The sequence below is a fragment of the Pan paniscus genome, chromosome 11, assembly GCF_029289425.2.
Source record: "Pan paniscus chromosome 11, NHGRI_mPanPan1-v2.0_pri, whole genome shotgun sequence".
NCBI lineage: Eukaryota > Metazoa > Chordata > Mammalia > Primates > Hominidae > Pan > Pan paniscus.
Window position 1 is genome coordinate 124,585,839 of NC_073260.2, and position 16,013 is coordinate 124,601,851.

Here is a 16,013-nt window from a genome sequence, read left to right on the forward strand (position 1 = left end):
GGAAGAGGGGCTGGCTCTGAGACCCCGCCTCGCGGGGGGTGCCTCCCCCCCCTGCGACGGGGGTCCTAAGAGCCAGCGGGGGAAGAGGGGCTGGCTCTGAGGCCCCGCCTCGCGGGGGGTGCCTCCCCCCCCTGCGACGGGGGTCCTAAGGGCCAGCGGGGGAAGAGGGGCTGGCTCTGAGACCCCGCCTCACGGGGGGTGCCTCCCCGCCCTGCGACGGGGGTCCTAAGGGCCAGTGGGGGAAGAGGGGCTGGCTCTGAGACCCCGCCTCACGGGGGGTGCCTCCCCCCCTGCGATGGGGGTCCTAAGGGCCAGTGGGGGAAGAGGGGCTGGCTCTGAGACCCCGCCTCGTGGGGGTTGCCTCCCCCCCCTGCGATGGGGGTCCTAAGGGCCAGTGGGGAAGAGGGGCTGGCTCTCTGTACCCGCCTCGCGGGGGGTGCCTCCCCCCCCGCGATGGGGGTCCGAAGAGCCAGAAGGCTTAGAGGGGCTGGCTCTGAGTCCCCGCCTCGTGGGGGGTGCCTCCTCTCCCTGCGACGGGGTTCCTAAAGGCCAGTGGGGGAAGAGGGTCTGGCTCTGAGACCACGCCTCGCTGGGGTGCCTCCCCCCACTGCGATGGGGGTCCTAAGGGCCAGTGGTTGAAGAGGGGCTGGCTCTGAGATCCCGCCTCGCTGGGGGTGCCTCCTCCCCCTGCGACGGGGGTCCTAAGAGCCAGGGGGGGAAGAGGGGCTGGCTCTCAGTCCCCGCCTCGCGGGGAGTGCCTCCCCTTCCTGCGATGGGGGTCCTAAGAGCCAGGTGGGGAAGAGGGGCTGGCTTTCAGTCACCACAGCTTGGGGGGCCTTTATGTTCTGGTTTTACCCAAGAGTCAGCTGATTTGCTTCTTGTACTAGCAGGGCAGTTGCTGCCAAGGCCCTCAAACAGGGGGGCCATCCTTTAGAAACCCTGTCTAGCTGTTTAGAGAGGTAGGCCACCGGCCTCAGCCAGGGCCCCACAGTGTGGGTTTAAAGTCCAGCTGCCATCTTTTCTCTGACGCATACAGTGGAAAAGGCTTTGTGAGATCCACTAGCCCCTGGGCTGGGGCTTTCAGAAGTTTTTCCTTTAAGTCATGAAAGACTTGCTGTTGTTGGAATCCCCATTCCAAAAGTTGCCGGTCCCCGCCCCCCTTTGTGACGTCATACAAAGGCGTGGCTAAGACTGCAAAGTTGGGCTCCGCAGTCTACAAAACCCCACAGCTCCTAGGAATTCTCTCACCAGCCTTCTGCCCTTAGGCTCCGGAAGATTGCAAATGACCTGCTTTCTTTCGGATCCCGGGCTGCTTTCGGACACCTGTCGAATAGTAAATCCCAAGTAAGCTACCTGCGGTCGTCAGCAGATCTGAGTTTTCTTCTTGGACACCTAATACCCACATCCCTCCAGGTCAGTCCTAAGGATCTTAGAATCCTCGATGGGGGTCATAAGCCAGTGGGGGAAGAGGGACTGGCTCTCAGTCCCCGCCTCACGGGGTGTGCCTCCCCCGTGTGATGGGGATCCTGAGAGTTGGGCGAGGAAGAAGGGCTGGCTGTCAGTCACCGCCTCGCGGGGGGTGCCTCCCCTCCCTGCGATGGGGGTCCTAAGAGCCAGGGGGGAAAGAGCGGCTGGCTCTCAGTCCCCGCCTCGCGGGGGGTGCCTCCCCCCCTGCGATGGGGGTCCTAAGAGAAATGGAGGGAAGAGGGGCTGGCTCTCAGTCTCCGCCACGAGGGGGTGCCTCCCCCCCTGCGATGGGGGTCCCAAGAGCCGGGGGGGCAGAGCGGCTGGCTCTAAGTCCGCGCCTCGCCAAGGGTGCATCCCCCCACTGCGATGGGGTTCCTAAGAGCCAGGGGGGGAAGAAGGGCTGACTCTCAGTCCCCGCCTCGCGGGGCGTGCCTTGCTACCCTGCGATGGGGGTCCTAAGAGCCAGGCAGGGAAGAGGGGTTGGCTCCCAGTCCCCGCCGCGCGGGGGGTGCCTCCCCCCCACAGCGATGGGGGTCCTAAGAGCCGTGGGGGGAAGAGGGGCTGGCTCTCAGTCCCCGCCGCGCGGGGGGTGCCTCCCCCCCTCGCGATACGGATCCTAAGGGCCAGGGGGGGAACAGGGGCTGGCTCAGTCCCCGCCTCGCGGGGGGTGGCTCGCTCCGCTGAGATGGGCATCCTAAGAGCCAGGGGAGGAAGAGGGGGAGAGGATGATAATAATTTCAGCATCGCAGGCTGTGTTCACCCAGCCTGTTAAACTGTTATTAGTATCCTGAAAGGGAGAGGATGATATTACTCCCCATAACAGACAGATATGACTCCCCATCGTAGAGCACGAGGTGTACACCCGCCCTGTGATTTTCTTCCTCATATTCAGAGACCGAGAGGTTGATGTCACTCCCAATATCGGAGGAAGTATACAGCCCCGTGTGAGATGTTCCTTAATGATATTCCACGGCGGAGGGGGTGATATGACTACATACATGGCAGAAAGTGGAAACCCCCCAGGGATATTATTCCCACGATCCTGGAGGGAAGAAGATGATGTTACTTTCAATATGACAGAAGGTGGATGAAGTGGTGGACTGCCCCTCCACACCTGTGAGTATTTCTAGTTGGGTGGGACGAGAGACTGAGAAAAGAAATAAGACACAGAGACAAAGTGTAAAGATACAACAGTGGGTCCAGGGGACCGGCGCTCAGCACACCAAGGACCTGCACCGGCACCAGCCTCTGAGTTCCCTCAGTTGTTATTGATTATGATTTTCATGATTTTAGCAGAAAGGAATGTAGTAGGAGAGCAGGGTGATGATAAGGAGAGAGTCAGCAGAAGACATGTGAGCAAAAGAATCCATGTCATAATTAGGTTCAAGGGAAGGTACTGTGACTGGACGTGCACGTAAGCCAGATTTGTTTCTCTGCACCCAAACATCTCAGTGGAGTAAAGAAGAACAAGGCAGTGTTACTGCAAACATGTCTCGCCTCCCGCCACAGGGCAGCTTTTCTCCTATCTCAGAGTTGAACGAATGTACAATCGGGTTTTACACCGAGACATTCAGTTCCCAGGGGCAAGCAGGAGATAGTGGCCTTCCTCCATCTCAGCTGCAAGAGGCTTTCCTCTTTCACTAATCCACCTCAGCACGGACCCATTACGGGTGTGGGGCTGGGGGACGGTCAGGTCTTTCTCATCCCATGAGGCTATATTTCAGACTATCAGATGGGGAGAGAGCTTGGACCATACCCTGCTTTCAAGGGCAGAGGTCCCTGCGGCTTTCCACAGTGCATTGTGTCCCCGGTTTATTGAGACTAGAGAATGGCGATGACTTTTACCAAGTATACTGCTGGTAAACATTTCGTTAACAAGGCACGTCCTGCACAGCCCTACATCCCTTGAACTTTGATTTTATACAACACATGTTTTTGTGAGCTCCAGGTTGGGTCAAAGTGGCTGGGGCCAAGCGGCTAGGGCAAAGCTACAAATTAACAACATCTCAGCAAAGCAATTGTTTAAAGGACAGGTCTTTTTCAAAATGGAGTCTCTTATGTCTTTCCTTTCTACATGGACACAGTGACAGTCTGATCTCTCTTTCTTTTCCCTACAGGTGGACACGCCCCCACTGATATTCCTTCTAATTGCAACGTGGGAGAGGAGGATATGACACGCGATATCGCAGGGAGTAGAAACACCCCTGTGATACTGTTCTTCATATTCAGGGAGGAAGAGGATGATATTACTCCCAATACAGACGGGTGTACACCCTCTGTACACCGAGGGTGTACACCCGTCTGTGAAAGAGTTCTTAATCTCCAGAGGGGGAGATGATATTAGTCACAATATGGTAAAGAGGCTGTGAGTCCACGGAGGATCCTCAGAGCCAGCGGGGGAAGAGGGGCTGGCTCTCAGTCCCCGCCTCGCGGGGGTGCTTCCCCCCACTGCGATGGGGGTCCTAAGAGCCAGTGGGGGAAGAGGGGCTGGCTCTGAGACCCCGCCTCGCGGGGGGTGCCTCCCCCCCCTGCGATGGGGGTCCTAAGGGCCAGTGGGGGAAGAGGGGCTGGCTCTGAGACCCCGCCTCGCGGGGGGTGCCTCCCCCCCTGCGACGGGGGTCCTAAGAGCCAGCGGGGGAAGAGGGGCTGGCTCTGAGACCCCGCCTCGCGGGGGGTGCCTCCCCCCCCTGCGACGGGGGTCCTAAGGGCCAGTGGGGGAAGAGGGGCTGGCTCTGAGACCCCGCCTCACGGGGGGTGCCTCCCCCCCCTGCGACGGGGGTCCTAAGGGCCAGCGGGGGAAGAGGGGCTGGCTGTGAGACCCCGCCTCACGGGGGGTGCCTCCCCCCCCTGCGATGGGGGTCCTAAGGGCCAGTGGGGGAAGAGGGGCTGGCTCTGAGACCCCGCCTCGCGGGGGTTGCCTCCCCCCCCTGCGATGGGGGTCCTAAGGGCCAGTGGGGAAGAGGGGCTGGCTCTCTGTACCCGCCTCGCGGGGGGTGCCTCACCCCCCTGTGATGGGGGTCCTTAGAGCCAGGAGCAGAAGAGGGCCTGGCTCTCTGTACCCGCCTCGCGGGGGGTGCCTCCCCCCCCTCGATGGGGCTCCGAAGAGCCAGAAGGCTTAGAGGGGCTGGCTCTGAGTCCCCGCCTCGTGGGGGGTGCCTCCCCCCACTGCGATGGGGGTCCTAAGGGCCAGTGGTTGAAGAGGGGCTGGCTCTGAGACCCCGCCTCGCTGGGGGTGCCTCCTCCCCCTGCGACGGGGGTCCTAAGAGCCAGGGGGGGAAGAGGGGCTGGCTCTCAGTCCCCGCCTCGCGGGGAGTGCCTCCCCTTCCTGCGATGGGGGTCCTAAGAGCCAGGTGGGGAAGAGGGGCTGGCTTTCAGTCACCACAGCTTGGGGGGCCTTTATGTTCTGGTTTTACCCAAGAGTCAGCTGATTTGCTTCTTGTACTAGCAGGGCAGTTGCTGCCAAGGCCCTCAAACAGGGGGGCCATCCTTTAGAAACCCTGTCTAGCTGTTTAGAGAGGTAGGCCACCGGCCTCAGCCAGGGCCCCACAGTTTGGGTTTAAAGTCCAGCTGCCATCTTTTCTCTGACGCATACAGTGGAAAAGGCTTTGTGAGATCCGCTAGCCCCTGGGCTGGGGCTTTCAGAAGTTTTTCCTTTAAGTCATGAAAGACTTGCTGTTGTTGGAATCCCCATTCCAAAAGTTGCCGGTCCCCGCCCCCCTTTGTGACGTCATACAAAGGCGTGGCTAAGACTGCAAAGTTGGGCTCCGCAGTCTACAAAACCCCACAGCTCCTAGGAATTCTCTCACCAGCCTTCTGCCCTTAGGCTCCGGAAGATTGCAAATGACCTGCTTTCTTTCGGATCCCGGGCTGCTTTCGGACACCTGTCGAATAGTAAATCCCAAGTAAGCTACCTGCGGTCGTCGGCAGATCTGAGTTTTCTTCTTGGCCACCTAATACCCACAGCCCTCCAGGTCAGTCCTAAGGATCTTAGAATCCTCGATGGGGGTCATAAGCCGGGGGGGGAAAGAGCGGCTGGCTCTCAGTCCCCGCCTCGCGGGGGGTGCCTCCCCCCCTGCGATGGGGGTCCTAAGAGAAATGGAGGGAAGAGGGGCTGGCTCTCAGTCCCCGCCACGAGGGGGTGCCTCCCCCCCTGCGATGGGGGTCCCAAGAGCCAGGGGGAGCAGAGCGGCTGGCTCTAAGTCCGCGCCTCGCCAAGGGTGCATCCCCCCACTGCGATGGGGTTCCTAAGAGCCAGGGGGGGAAGAAGGGCTGACTCTCAGTCCCCGCCTCGCGGGGCGTGCCTTGCTACCCTGCGATGGGGGTCCTAAGAGCCAGGCAGGGAAGAGGGGTTGGCTCCCAGTCCCCGCCGCGCGGGGGGTGCCTCCCCCCCTCGCGATACGGATCCTAGGGGCCAGGGGGGGAACAGGGGCTGGCTCAGTCCCCGCCTCGCGGGGGGTGGCTCGCTCCGCTGAGATGGGCATCCTAAGAGCCAGGGGAGGAAGAGGGGGAGAGGATGATAATAATTTCAGCATCGCAGGCTGTGTTCACCCAGCCTGTTAAACTGTTATTAGTATCCTGAAAGGGAGAGGATGATATTACTCCCCATAACAGACAGATATGACTCCCCATCGTAGAGCACGAGGTGTACACCCGCCCTGTGATTTTCTTCCTCATATTCAGAGACCGAGAGGTTGATGTCACTCCCAATATCGGAGGAAGTATACAGCCCCGTGTGAGATGTTCCTTAATGATATTCCACGGCGGAGGGGGTGATATGACTACATACATGGCAGAAAGTGGAAACCCCCCAGGGATATTATTCCCACGATCCTGGAGGGAAGAAGATGATGTTACTTTCAATATGACAGAAGGTGGATGAAGTGGTGGACTGCCCCTCCACACCTGTGAGTATTTCTAGTTGGGTGGGACGAGAGACTGAGAAAAGAAATAAGACACAGAGACAAAGTGTAAAGATACAACAGTGGGTCCAGGGGACCGGCGCTCAGCACACCAAGGACCTGCACCGGCACCAGCCTCTGAGTTCCCTCAGTTGTTACTGATTATGATTTTCATGATTTTAGCAGAAAGGAATGTAGTAGGAGAGCAGGGTGATGATAAGGAGAGAGTCAGCAGAAGACACGTGAGCAAAGGAATCTATGTCATAATTAGGTTCAAGGGAAGGTACTATGACTGGACGTGCACGTAAGCCAGATTTGTTTCTCTGCACCCAAACATCTCAGTGGAGTAAAGAAGAACAAGGCAGTGTTACTGCAAACATGTCTCGCCTCCCGCCACAGGGCAGCTTTTCTCCTATCTCAGAGTTGAACGAATGTACAATCGGGTTTTACACCGAGACATTCAGTTCCCAGGGGCAAGCAGGAGATAGTGGCCTTCCTCCAACTCAGCTGCAAGAGGCTTTCCTCTTTTACTAATCCACCTCAGCACAGACCCATTACGGGTGTCGGGCTGGGGGACAGTCAGGTCTTTCTCATCCCATGAGGCTATATTTCAGACTATCAGATGGGGAGAGAGCTTGGACAATACCCTGCTTTCAAGGGCAGAGGTCCCTGCGGCTTTCCACAGTGCATTGTGTCCCCGGTTTATTGAGACTAGAGACTGGCGATGACTTTTACCAAGTATACTGCTGGTAAACATTTCGTTAACAAGGCACGTCCTGCACAGCCCTGCATCCCTTGAACTTTGATTTTATACAACACATGTTTTTGTGAGCTCCAGGTTGGGTCAAAGTGGCTGGGGCCAAGCGGCTAGGGCAAAGCTACAAATTAACAACATCTCAGCAAAGCAATTGTTTAAAGGACAGGTCTTTTTCAAAATGGAGTCTCTTAGGTCTTTCCTTTCTACATGGACACAGTGACAGTCTGATCTCTCTTTCTTTTCCCTACAGGTGGACACGCCCCCACTGATATTCCTTCTAATTGCAACGTGGGAGAGGAGGATATGACACGCGATATCGCAGGGAGTAGAAACACCCCTGTGATACTGTTCTTCATATTCAGGGAGGAAGAGGATGATATTACTCCCAATACAGACGGGTGTACACCCTCTGTACACCGAGGGTGTACACCCGTCTGTGAAAGAGTTCGTAATCTCCAGAGGGGGAGATGATATTAGTCACAATATGGTAAAGAGGCTGTGAGTCCACGGAGGATCCTCAGAGCCAGCGGGGGAAGAGGGGCTGGCTCTCAGTCCCCGCCTCGCGGGGGTGCCTCCCCCCACTGCGATGGGGGTCCTAAGAGCCAGTGGGGGAAGAGGGGCTGGCTCTGAGACCCCGCCTCGCGGGGGGTGCCTCCCCCCCCTGCGATGGGGTTCCTAAGAGCCAGTGGGGGAAGAGGGGCTGGCTCTGAGACCCCGCCTCGCGGGGGGTGCCTCCCCCCCCTGCGATGGGGTTCCTAAGAGCCAGTGGGGGAAGAGGGGCTGGCTCTGAGACCCCGCCTCGTGGGGGGTGCCTCCCCCCCCGCGAAGGGGTTCCTAAGAGCCAGTGGGGGAAGAGGGGCTGGCTCTGAGACCCCGCCTCGCTGGGGGTGCCTCCCCCCCCTTCGATGGGGGTCCTAAGAGCCAGTGGGGGAAGAGGGGCTGGCTCTGAGACCCCGCCTCGCGGGGGGTGCCTCCACCCCTGCGATGGGGGTCCTAAGGGCCAGTGGGGGAAGAGGGGCTGGCTCTGAGACCCCGCCTCGCGGGGGGTGCCTCCCCCCCCTGCGATGGGGTTCCTAAGAGCCAGTGGGGGAAGAGGGGCTGGCTCTGAGACCCCGCCTCGCGGGGGGTGCCTCCCCCCCCTGCGATGGGGTTCCTAAGAGCCAGTGGGGGAAGAGGGGCTGGCTCTGAGACCCCGCCTCGCGGGGGGTGCCTCCCCCCCCTGCGAAGGGGTTCCTAAGAGCCAGTGGGGGAAGAGGGGCTGGCTCTGAGACCCCGCCTCGCGGGGGGTGCCTCCCCCCCTACGATGGGGGTCCTAAGGGCCAGTGGGGGAAGAGGGGCTGGCTCTGAGACTCCGCCTCGCGGGGGGTGCCTCCCCCCCTGCGATGGGGTTCCTAAGGGCCAGTGGGGGAAGAGGGGCTGGCTCTCTGTACCCGCCTCGCGGGGGGTGCCTCCCCCCCCTGTGATGGGGGTCCTTAGAGCCAGGAGCAGAAGAGGGGCTGGCTCTCTGTACCCGCCTCGCGGGGGGTGCCTCCCCCCCCGCGATGGGGGTCCTAAGAGCCAGAAGGCTTAGAGGGGCTGGCTCTCAGTCCCCGCCTCGTGGGGGGTGCCTCCTCTCCCTGCGACGGGGGTCCTAAAGGCCAGTGGGGGAAGAGGGGCTGGCTCTGAGACCACCCCTCGCTGGGGTGCCTCCCCCCACTGCGATGGGGGTCCTAAGGGCCAGTGGGGGAAGAGGGGCTGGCTCTGAGACCCCGCCTCGCTGGGGGTGCCTCCTCCCCCTGCGACGGGGGTCCTAAGAGCCAGTGGGGGAAGAGGGGCTGGCTCTCAGTCCCCGCCTCGCGGGGAGTGCCTCCCCTTCCTGCGATGGGGGTCCTAAGAGCCAGGAGGGGAAGAGGGGCTGGCTTTCAGTCACCACAGCTTGGGGGGCCTTTATGTTCTGGTTTTACCCAAGAGTCAGCTGATTTGCTTCTTGTACTAGCAGGGCAGTTGCTGCCAAGGCCCTCAAACAGGGGGGCCATCCTTTAGAAACCCTGTCTAGCTGTTTAGAGAGGTAGGCCACCGGCCTCAGCCAGGGCCCCACAGTTTGGGTTTAAAGTCCAGCTGCCATCTTTTCTCTGACGCATACAGGGGAAAAGGCTTTGTGAGATCCGCTAGCCCCTGGGCTGGGGCTTTCAGAAGTTTTTCCTTTAAGTCATGAAAGACTTGCTGTTGTTGGAATCCCCATTCCAAATGTTGCCGGTCCCCGCCCCCTTTGTGACGTCATACAAAGGCGTGGCTAATACTGCAAAGTTGGGCTCCGCAGTCTACAAAACCCCACAGCTCCTAGGAATTCTCTCACCAGCCTTCTGCCCTTAGGCTCCGGAAGATTGCAAATGACCTGCTTTCTTTCGGATCCCGGGCTGCTTTCGGACACCTGTCGAATAGTAAATCCCAAGTAAGCTACCTGCGGTCGTCGGCAGATCTGAGTTTTCTTCTTGGACACCTAATACCCACAGCCCTCCAGGTCAGTCCTAAGGATCTTAGAATCCTCGATGGGGGTCATAAGCCAGGGGGGGAAGAGGGACTGGCTCTCAGTCCCCGCCTCGCGGGGTGTGCCTCCCCCGTGTGATGGGGATCCTCAGAGTTGGGCGAGGAAGAAGGGCTGGCTCTCAGTCACCGCCTCGCGGGGGGTGCCTCCCCTCCCTGCGATGGGGGTCCTAAGAGCCAGGGGGGAAAGAGCGGCTGGCTCTCAGTCCCCGCCTCGCGGGGGTTGCCTCTCCCGCTGCGATGGGGGTCCTAAGAGAAATGGAGGGAAGAGGGGCTGGCTCTCAGTCCCCGCCACGAGGGGGTGCCTCCCCCCCTGCGATGGGGGTCCCAAGAGCCAGGGGGGGAAGAGCGGCTGGCTCTAAGTCCGCGCCTCGCCAGGGGTGCATCCCCCCACTGCGATGGGGGTCCTAAGAGCCAGTGGGGGAAGAGGGGCTGGCTCTGAGACCCCGCCTCGCGGGGGGTGCCTCCCCCCCCTGCGATGGGGTTCCTAAGAGCCAGTGGGGGAAGAGGGGCTGGCTCTGAGACCCCGCCTCGCGGGGGTGCCTCCCCCCCCTGCGATGGGGTTCCTAAGAGCCAGTGGGGGAAGAGGGGCTGGCTCTGAGACCCCGCCTCGTGGGGGGTGCCTCCCCCCCCGCGAAGGGGTTCCTAAGAGCCAGTGGGGGAAGAGGGGCTGGCTCTGAGACCCCGCCTCGCTGGGGGTGCCTCCCCCCCCTTCGATGGGGGTCCTAAGAGCCAGTGGGGGAAGAGGGGCTGGCTCTGAGACCCCGCCTCGCGGGGGGTGCCTCCACCCCTGCGATGGGGGTCCTAAGGGCCAGTGGGGGAAGAGGGGCTGGCTCTGAGACCCCGCCTCGCGGGGGGTGCCTCCCCCCCCTGCGATGGGGTTCCTAAGAGCCAGTGGGGGAAGAGGGGCTGGCTCTCTGTACCCGCCTCGCGGGGGGTGCCTCCCCCCCTTGTGATGGGGGTCCTTAGAGCCAGGAGCAGAAGAGGGGCTGGCTCTCTGTACCCGCCTCGCGGGGGGTGCCTCCCCCCCCTGTGATGGGGGTCCTTAGAGCCAGGAGCAGAAGAGGGGCTGGCTCTCTGTACCCGCCTCGCGGGGGGTGCCTCCCCCCCCGCGATGGGGGTCCTAAGAGCCAGAAGGCTTAGAGGGGCTGGCTCTCAGTCCCCGCCTCGTGAGGGGTGCCTCCTCTCCCTGCGACGGGGTTCCTAAAGGCCAGTGGGGGAAGAGGGGCTGGCTCTGAGACCCCGCCTCGCTGGGGGTGCCTCCCCCCCCTGCGATGGGGGTCCTAAGTTCCAGTGGGGGAAGAGGGGCTGGCTCTCTGTACCCGCCTCGCGGGGGGTGCCTCCCCCCCCTGTGATGGGGGTCCTTAGAGCCAGGAGCAGAAGAGGGGCTGGCTCTGAGACCCCGCCTCGCGGGGGGTGCCTCCCCCCCCGCGATGGGGGTCCTAAGAGCCAGAAGGCTTAGAGGGGCTGGCTCTCAGTCCCCGCCTCGTGAGGGGTGCCTCCTCTCCCTGCGACGGGGGTCCTAAAGGCCAGTGGGGGAAGAGGGGCTGGCTCTGAGACCCCGCCTCGCTGGGGCTGCCTCCCCCCCCTGCGATGGGGTTCCTAAGGGCCAGTGGGGGAAGAGGGGCTGGCTCTGAGACCCCGCCTCACTTGGGTTCCTCCCCCCACTGCGATGGGGGTCCTAAGAGCCAGTGGGGAAGAGGGGCTGGCTCTGAGACCATGCCTCGCGAGGTGCCTCCCCACCTTGCGATCGGGGTCCCAAGAGCCATGCGGGAATAGGGGCTGGCTCTCTTTGTGGATGATTCTTTTTCCATTCTCATGCAGTTTTCTTTTTTCTTTCTTTTTTTTTTTGAGACTGAGTCTTGCTCTGTTGCCCATGCTTTGCTGGATCTCGGGTGACTGCAACCACTGCCTCCCAGGTTCAAGAGATCCTCCTGCCTCATCCTCCTGTGTAGCTGGGACTAGAGGTGTGTGTCACCACACCCAGCTAATTTTTGTATTTTTAGTAGAGATGGGGTTTCACCATGTTTGCCAGGATGGTCTCTGTCTCTTGACCTCGTTATCCACCCACCTCACCCTCCCAAAGTGCTGGGATTGCAGGTACGAGCCCCTGGGTCCACCCTCTCAGGTGATTTTCATACCTGCATACTCTGATCACTACTCTGTTAAACAGTCAAGGAGGGTAAGTATTATCTTCAGATTTCCAGAGCTCTGTCTCTGTACAGCCCTCTCCTCCTCAATATTCTGCCCTATGAATTCTAGCCACATTGGCCTTCCCAGACTCATAGTTCTGTCCTCTCAACTCAGGAAGATCTCTGAGCTCCATCTGCATTCTTTCTTCCTGTGCTGTGGCCTGGAAAGTTTTCTAAGGTGTTTGGGAAGTCAGTTGTGGGGCTAGCCTCATTCGTTTCTCATTTCTTGAGGATCACTGCCTTTTGATGCTTGATTCCAGTGATTGATTCCCTTTGTTGCTTGAGGGCCATAGTTTCATATATTTTGTCCAATATTTTTGTTGTTTTAGGTCAGAAAGTAATTTTGGTCTCTGTTACTCCATCTTGGCCAGAAGTGTAAGACCTAAGCATTTACACATCCACATACTGCACACATAATTTTAGTTTAAGCTACTTTTTAAAAAATCTCCTTCATTTTCCATTTAGCATTGTATTTAGGGTATTACATTGGTTTTTTTGAAATTCTGTTATTGGCAGTTTCTATTGCCTATCAATCCCATTTGAAGATAGTGCATAGGGTATTCTAAAATAGCTGTTAAGCAAAGAGAAAATTGGGCCTGATGGGGTGAGAATCACAGCTCTAATACCTAGAGTGACCTTATAATGTATTGTCCAAAGGAGTTATTTTTGACAGTGAAAGAAGGTGTTGTTAGTAATTATATCAGGACTATGGCCTAAACCAGGACTATCCCAGGCAGCCTGGGACATATTTGTACCCCATCTTTATTTAATGCCTTTATACAATTCTTTACTTAATTCTACCAGCCTTTATTGAGCCTGCTTTCTTTGTCTAGCTGAGTGCCACGTGCTGACATCACTAAGTTCAATACAGCAAACTCTGAAAGATGGACAGAGAGACAGGAGATGGTCCTTTATAATGCAGTGTGATCTGTGCTGCAATAGAGGTGAGCACAAGGGCCTTACGAAGGCTCAATGAAGAGCATGCTTGACTACAGGGGAGGGTACTTAGGTTAGAAAAGATGAATCAAAGTATGTTCATAGGGAGCATGGGAGGAGAGGTGGTGGGAAAGGTGTTCCAGACAGTGTGTGTCAAGGCCAAGAGCCAGGGGAACACAGGTGGGGCTTCTTTTTTTTTCTTCTAAGATGGAAGAGTGTTCTGATCGGCTGGAAAACAACGCACATGGGAAGCTGTACAGAAATGAGTGGGGAAAGGTAATACTTAACAGCAATAGCAGTTAATATTTAGTGCCCACTTACGACATGCTGGACACAGTTCCGGGTACTCTGAACATATTCACTCATTTAATCTTTACAACAACCCTATGAGGTAGGTACTATTATTATCCCCATTTTCAGGTGAGGAATCTGAGGCACAGAGAGAGTAATTATGTTGTCCAGGGCCACGCACCAAGTATGTGGTAGGTCCTGGAGTTGAATGCAGAGCCCCTCCACTCTAAACTCCTGAAAGCCAGATGCTACGAGGCGTTGTTATTCCAAGTGGAGGAATGCTAAGGACAGCATCCTGCAGGTGGCCAGGAAACCCTGAAGCATTCAAAGCAGGGGAATGGCTTAAAACAAGGTGGTATAAGAAAGTGCTCCCAGAGCAGCATGAAAGTCTGGTGTAGTGGAGGTCTCTGCTAGCCACAAGAGGTGGTAAGAGGCTGAGCTGAAGCAGCTGCAGCAGGGATGCAGAGGATACATTCCCCAAACCCTTATGGGCAGAATCCTTTGGCTTCAGTGACCACGGCCAAGGGTGCAGAGGAGAAGCCCAAGAAGATGCCAGGTGTCTGGCTTATGCCCCTGTGTGAACGTGAAGCCTCTCATTGACATGCAGGTTACAGGAGGAAAAGCAGGTTTATTTGGGAAGGAGGCTTCTAGACCATGACTTCCATTTTAGCCATGTAGTTTTTGAAGTGCTTGTACAAGTTCTAGGTGGAAATGTCCAGGAGCCAGTGGGGAACTCAAAGTAGATCTCAGGAGAGAGGCTTAGGCCAGAGGGCTTGGGGAATCATCAGCATGGGGGTGGGAGGAGAGCTGGTATTTGGATGAGATTGCAGTGGAGCATGAACAGAGTGGGAAAAGGTGGTGATGAACCCAGGGACTCCAGTATGCGGTAGCTGGCTGTGAGATTAGGAAGCAATGAAGGAGGCCGAGAAGGATGTGGGGGAGAAGCATCAATAAGGAATAAATGAGTTGCACGTGCTCCAGAGAGGCCAAATAAAGACTGGATTTGGCTCTCGCAGGTCATACACGAAAGAATCTTGGAACCAAAAGGAAGACGGTGGTGGTTTAAAGGGTATATTCAGTTTCTAGGTCTGCTGTCACAAAATACCAGAAACTGGGTGTCTTGTTAAAACAACAGAAATTTTTTCTCTCACAGTTTTGGAAGCTAGAAGTTCAAAATGAGGTGTTGGCAGCACCATGCTCTCTCTGAAGATGCTAGGAAGAATCTGCTCCATGCCTTTCCATTCGCTTCTGGGGTTTCCTGCAAGCCCTGACATTCCTTGGCTTGTAGATGCATCACCCCAGTTTCCGCCCCCATCATCACATGGCCTCCTCTCTGTGTGTGCCTCTGCGTTCCCTCTGTTCTTCTTCTAAGGACACCGACACCAGTCATAGTGGATTAAGGGTCCACTCCTAACTAATTACATCTGCAACAACCCTATTTCCAAATAAAGTCACATTCTAAGATTCCTAGGGAGAACATGAATTTTTGGGGGTGTGTGGATACTGTTCAACCTGGGCCATGGAGTAAATAAATGGCAAGGAAGATTACAGATGACTTTAAGCTAAAGAGGGAGATAGGGTTAAACGTAGGACTTTTTTTTTTTTTCCAGGACGGGAGAGGTTTAAACATGTTACTACATTGAATAAATGAAATAACCATGAACATGGAGTGGCTAAAGATTCTGAACTAAGTGCAAGTAATTGATAGCTCAAGCTCCCAAGGGGCTGGGGCCTGGAGCGCAGATGGATGGATCCACTGTGGGCAGAACTGGGGCGTGGGAGGGGTGTGCCGATGCAGATGTGTTTGAGTGTGGGGGGCCAGAAGCTGATTGGGGTGAAGCGTGACAGTGCAGCTCCAAGCCCGCTGGTGGTGTTCACCAAGCAACTCAAGAGCAGATGGCAGAACGAGCAGCTGAAATAACAGCTTGTGAAATCAACCCTACTTTGTGGGGAGAGGATTGGTTAAGGATTCTAGCCATGAGAACCAAGAAGAGGAGGATAATCTGTTCATGCCTATTATGGGGCTTTGGGGGAGCAGTTTCAGCCTCAACCTGGAGAATGTTTTAGAAGGCCAGAGAAAGGAACCCTGCAAATCACGTGAGCTGGCCCCTCACTTTGAGATGAAGTGTCCATACAGCAGTAACGCCACCCTCTGTAGTGGTTCTAGAGTGTGGCAATCTGGAGGGGTCATTATGGAAAAGGGCTGAAGCATAAGAATGTAGGCCCAATACTGAGATAGAGGATTCTCTGAGATGACTTAGGCAGGGTGATGGTGGTGGAGGTGGGTGTAAGAAGCCCTCTGCTGCCTCAGCCCGAGCATGGAATTCAATTGGTCAAGAGCAGAGCCAATCACCATTTAGGCCCCCTTGTTAGCCTTAATTTATTCCTCAGGTATGGAGAATACTCCTCAAGATGCATTCAGAGTGTAAGCTACCTCTTCCTCAGCAGAGGACTGCCCTGCAGGTTTGCAGTTCTGTCATTTGGAAACTCCCTGATGTGTCCCTTGGCTCTTCCCATTCTTTTGCTTCAACACATTTCAAGACCAGGCACCTTAACTGCAGAAACAGCATGAAAAACAAGTAGGTTTCAGGAAAAATTATCCCAAGTGGAGTCTCTACTGTGCTCTGTTTATCAGATGTAAAGCTTAAAACAGTGTAAGAGTTTTTACAGAGTGTATTCATATCACACCAGCTTTGGGTCCATAGACAGGGGCTTTTTCTAGATCAAACCGTTCAATTGTCCTGTTGATCCTGGCCTAAAATCTGAGTGGATAAAAAATATTTTAGGAGAGATGAGATTCTAACCCTCAATGGCAAAAAGCAGGGCTGAGCCCTAAGCCCACGTTTTTACACATATTTTACAATTGAATGTGTTGCACTACCGCTAGAACACTAGTTCTCAACCAGGGGCGATTTTGCTTTCCAGGGGACATTGGCAATGTCTGGAGAC

The 16,013-nt window shown here is 56.8% G+C and overlaps 3 long non-coding RNA genes across 4 annotated transcripts; all 3 read left to right on the plus strand.

Moving 5' to 3' along the window:
- The first annotated feature begins 106 nt into the window (after window positions 1-106).
- Window positions 107-3,964, plus strand: LOC129393117 (uncharacterized). The gene is made up of 3 exons (XR_008619824.2): window positions 107-1,413; window positions 2,360-2,583; window positions 3,585-3,964. It is a non-coding gene; the product is annotated as an uncharacterized LOC129393117 (long non-coding RNA).
- A 235-nt stretch (window positions 3,965-4,199) lies between these two features.
- Window positions 4,200-7,778, plus strand: LOC129393118 (uncharacterized). The gene is made up of 3 exons (XR_008619825.2): window positions 4,200-5,438; window positions 6,148-6,371; window positions 7,373-7,778. It is a non-coding gene; the product is annotated as an uncharacterized LOC129393118 (long non-coding RNA).
- Window positions 7,779-8,951: 1,173 nt separating this feature from the next.
- Window positions 8,952-14,528, plus strand: LOC129393121 (uncharacterized). 2 transcript variants are annotated; one of them, XR_010109075.1, is made up of 5 exons: window positions 8,952-9,622; window positions 11,500-11,612; window positions 12,671-12,781; window positions 12,981-13,049; window positions 14,218-14,528. It is a non-coding gene; the product is annotated as an uncharacterized LOC129393121 (long non-coding RNA). The 2 variants fall into 2 exon arrangements; XR_008619827.2 differs by lacking the exon at window positions 8,952-9,622 and having other exon boundaries at window positions 11,144-11,612.
- The last annotated feature ends 1,485 nt before the right edge of the window (window positions 14,529-16,013 follow it).